Source organism: Lactuca virosa, chromosome 4, assembly GCF_052849685.1.
Source record: "Lactuca virosa cultivar CGN04683 chromosome 4, Lactuca_virosa_CGN04683_v6, whole genome shotgun sequence".
Lineage (NCBI taxonomy): Eukaryota > Viridiplantae > Streptophyta > Magnoliopsida > Asterales > Asteraceae > Lactuca > Lactuca virosa.
This window is the reverse complement of record NC_136429.1, coordinates 18332258-18337060: the sequence shown is the minus strand read 5'-3', so window position 1 is coordinate 18337060 and position 4803 is coordinate 18332258. Positions and strand designations below refer to the sequence as shown.

General features: G+C 31.1%; 1 long non-coding RNA gene across 1 annotated transcript; it reads left to right on the top strand.

Moving 5' to 3' along the window:
• The first annotated feature begins 734 nt into the window (after window positions 1–734).
• LOC145109685 (uncharacterized) lies at window positions 735–2526 on the top strand. Its single transcript, XR_013709139.1, has 2 exons — window positions 735–1403; window positions 2250–2526. It is a non-coding gene; the product is annotated as an uncharacterized LOC145109685 (long non-coding RNA).
• The last annotated feature ends 2277 nt before the right edge of the window (window positions 2527–4803 follow it).

The window sequence follows — 4803 nt, the reverse complement described above, 5'->3', positions numbered from 1 at the left end:
CGTAAACCCAAAATCACCAAATTAAATTAAACATTTACTATCTTCTACAGACTTAAAACATATACCATATTTTTGATGATGTTCGACTTGATTATGAGATTATGTAAATTGAGGGAATGAAAGCGGCGTGGCAAGAAAAAATATATTGTTTGAGTGAGGAGTAGAGAGGATTCACACTGATGAATATGGATGGGATAATGCTCATAATAAAATGGTATCAAAGTTTACTAGTATGAAATTCGATATGTGATGGGCCCCTAGTCTCTATCTACCACTTGTGGACATTAGAATCGATAAAGAGGACGTTGAAAGCTTGTTAGAGGTTGGTCTCCTGACCAGTTGTGTAGCCTAGGAACCATTTCCAGGGTGGCTTTATCGACAAATCAACAACAAAGACTTAAACTGTCACGAGGAGATGAAACCATTGTGGTTTGTCTACCAGGATAGTAGATTAGGTCGGTCGTCCAGATAGTGGCCATGGAGGTGGATCAGGTGTGGCAACCCCATCTATAATCATAAATTTTCCACGAGGCTACCATCGATATTAGAAGAAGATTAGGATGTTGGTGCAAGTATAAATGTTGTTGCAACGATTTGTGGTTGTGATTGGTAGGTAGTTGGCTGTTCGAATGATGGATGCGTTATTGACGGTCATTCATACAATTATTGTGTTGACTTTTCTTAAGAGAAGACTAATTGTTATTTTGATTGGTGGAGAAAAAAATGAAAAACAATCGATGATGATGATTTATCATGATGTGATATAGAGAGAAATTGAGATTGGGAGAGGCATTGCTCTTTTTCGAAGGAGCATTGATTGTGCATGAAGAAACAACAGAAGAGGGATACAATGGTGTAATTCTGATAAACTCACTCTCAAACTTGTTGTTCAAATCATTGATCATGTAAGTCACAATATTCCTTTCATCAACCGGTAAGTCAATACCGGAAAGAAGTTCTGCAACCGTTTTGATCATTTAACATTAGTCGGTGAAACAATGACAATGTTAAAGAGTTCGTTGCCGAGTTGGATTGCAGGGACGTCTTTGTTATCGCGAAATTGATTTTACAAGATTAACAAAACATCAACGGGTAGAGACATTTTTTTTACGAATCATCTGAATCAATAGCTTGAGGTGGTCCTATAAATCCACATCTTGAAGAGATAATTTATTTTCCATTCGGTGTCATTGTCTTTGTTAGCCATAATGGTTCCACTAATACTCTAAAGCTTTCACAGTGGCTCTCGAACAATTGTCTCCATGCATCATAGTTTAGTTCATCATGTCCAAGAATCAAGGGTACAAAAGCCTTAATGTTGTTTATGTCTAATAATCTGGGTCGGAGGAGGTCATGAGAGAGAGAGAGAGCAACAAAGGAGGGGCAAGACGGCGTCGGGCAAGGTACCTAGGACCACTTGTGATGGAGACATGGGAGAGGAGAAAAAGACGAGATCAGTGTTTTAAAAACCGGTTTGAACCGGCCGGTCGAACCGGTTGGACCGGGAACCGGGAAAGGGAGCGGTTCAACTATCACCGGTTTTACACCAATTTCTGAAACGGATAGAACCGGCCGGTTTTTTGAAAAAACCGGTTAAACTAAATAAAAATACATGGAAAAAAATTATTTTCAATAATAAACTTTGGTGGAGTTTTCATATCTATTTAGATTTCTCTAAATAAAAACATATGGTAAATGTTATGATGTTTTTTGATGCACTTATATTTATCTAAAACTATATTTTGTTTCGGTATTATACTTTATTTTCTTTATGATTTATGTAAATTGATGTAAAACTTATAGTTATGTGTTTTTTTAATGTATTTAGATTTATCTATAACTTATTTTTATGCATATTTTTTAATGTTTGAACTTGTAGAGGTCATATTCATGATTTATTTATGTATGTATGTATGTGTAGAAAAATAAGAAAAAAAAAGATAGAAACCAGTTGACCCGGCGGTCGAACCGGGAACCGGTCGCCATACCGGTTCAACTAAAAAACCGGTTTTTAAAACATTGGACGAGATTTTGACGAATCTAAAATTTGACTGGGATACCATTTAAATCGGTACATTTCCTAACATCAAATATCACATTGATTCAAGAAAATAAAGATACAGGACATGGACCATAACCGGACCGAGATTAGAGGCTACACATTGGGCTAGCAATCAATCAAACAATATATACAACCATCTGCATTGATACAAACGATGTCTTCTAAAAGGCTTCTCTTGATCTTATAGGTCTTGAAGATTGAAGATCCACAACAAAGTAACAAGTATTCCTTCTATTGAAGGGTCCACGTGGACCTAGTTTTGTTTTGACCACCTTTAAGAGTTTAGGAGCCATTGGTTGGACATACCCATGTGCGCACATGTTTAGTGGAAAACATCGATGTTAATACAGACACTTGTTGAAACTCATAAACATGTACACTTTCTTTCTTGGATCATGGTTGGGACACACATTTCTAACTCGTTGTTTTTGTTCGACTAATACACAAGTTTGGTTACCATCTTACAGTAAAGCAAATAATATATGTGTTTATTTTATATCAAATTTATGGAATTGGTGAGACAAAAAGTTAGATAGTTTATACGAATTAAAATTATATTTATCTGTCTAAACAAAAATTAGATATATGATTATACTCTTTTGCCTTTAGACACAATCGTAAATTTCTCCCTAAACACACTCCTTAATAGATATAATACATACAAATTAACGAATGTGATGATGGGTCTTATTGAATCCAAACATCAATTACGAAAATACCCCTTAAAAACTCAATTCTACATGTTCTTGGTCGATTTAGTACGTACATAATGACTAAACAAAAATTAATAATTTATCAATGGGTTTTAAAAAAAATGAAAATTTTATAATAACTTTTTAAATAAAAATAACAGAAAATATAAATATTGTTTTTTCAAAAATTACCCTTATAAAAATGGGAAAAAAAAAATACAAAAATCTTTTGGTAGGTACAACTGTACAAGGAGTTTGGGCTGGCCAAAACATTTCACGGCCCAATCCATAAATTTTGTACATTTTATAATTTATACCAATCCTGTTATTTCTGCTTCAAAACTATCAATTGTATGAATTCTATGATTCAAATCCTTTCCGGTACCTATGGATTTTGTTCTTTTGTATGATCGATCGTATTAGGAGTTTTTTTCTCTTCCGGATAGAAGTGAACACTATTAGGTGCTTCGGGACTCAAATTATGAGTTAGAATGTAGGAAATTGACATTCCTTCTGGACAATAGAAATATCAACTATGAACATTATAGCAATGTTTATTATACATTTTTCTCAGTTAAGATGCGAAAATTATTAGATAAAACCATTTTAGGACTTCATTCCTCATTGAAGTTATGTTCAACAAATGAGTTGTTTTGTCTAGAGTTAGTTTAAATGGCAACTTCATGATATATTTATTGGACCCATCTATGAATATAACCAAACACCTCAATTATTGACATGTTATGAGCATTCTTTTATTCCCTTTGTCTTGTCCAAGACCAAGATATATATTGTTTCCACCTCTTTATTAAATATAACATAAAATAGTAGCATATCTCACTTAAGGGAACCTAAACCCTAGCTAGTTATCATAAGAGGTGTAATAGAACGTTTTTTAAGATATACATAAAAGACCTAGCTATCCAGATACAAGTTGTCAAAACATAAGCCTCATAAGGACAATCTACAAGCGAATATTCTTTTAGTTTTGACACTCATTAAGATCATCATTTTAGTTTAAAAAAATCTTGAATTTAGCATGAAACTGATCTTGGAGATGAATATATAGATTTATGCAATTATTTATAATTAAATAAAATACTGGATAATTAATATAGTAGTCTTTTATGTGCATTAATTATAGCGGAGGCCATCGTTCATTTTTTTTTTAATTTTTTTTTTTTTTATCTTTCTTCCAGTCATTTAATCAATAAATAAATGAAATCTACAACATACTCTACATTTGAGATAAATGTAAATGAGAAGATAAAATGTCAAATGCCACTAAATCCTACCTGAAGTTTAGTATGATTAAATTTATTAAAATGTCACTAAATCCTACCAGAAGTTTAGTATGATTAAATTTATTTATTCTATTGATGATAACTATGTATTCTAGACAAATTTTAATTGATATATTAAATATAATTAGAAATTTTTTTCTATATATAATAGTTTGTAGTTTAAAATGTTATATCGTACAACTTTATAAAACATAAATTATTATGTACAAAAACACATTCATTATGAATTATGAGATTTTACTCTATTTCATACTCTATAAACGATATATATATATATATATATATATATATATATATATATATATATATTGTGTGCCAGAATGCACAAATCTGGACCATCGGATGAAATAAAATCAAATGTCATGATTTGAGAGTCTATGATATTACAATAGGGTAACATGTACCATATAATTACACAAATTTCAGCATAAGGGCATTTTAGTCAATTAACCTATATTAAAAAATGAAATTTTTGAATTTTTAGGGATAATTAATTCTTTTATTTTTAAAAATCTGAATATTTTAAATTAATTCAAATTTAAAAATCTGATTTTATTCTATCAGAATGACAGAATGCCAACCATAAACTAGTAAATATGTTTTCGATTTTATTCTTGCAGAATATATTTCCAATGCAGATATTTTTGATAATTAACCTGATTTAAAAATTCTAGATTATTATTCATATACATCCAAGTTGGGTCTATGATTTTATTCTTAATACACATCCGAGATAAAATACAAA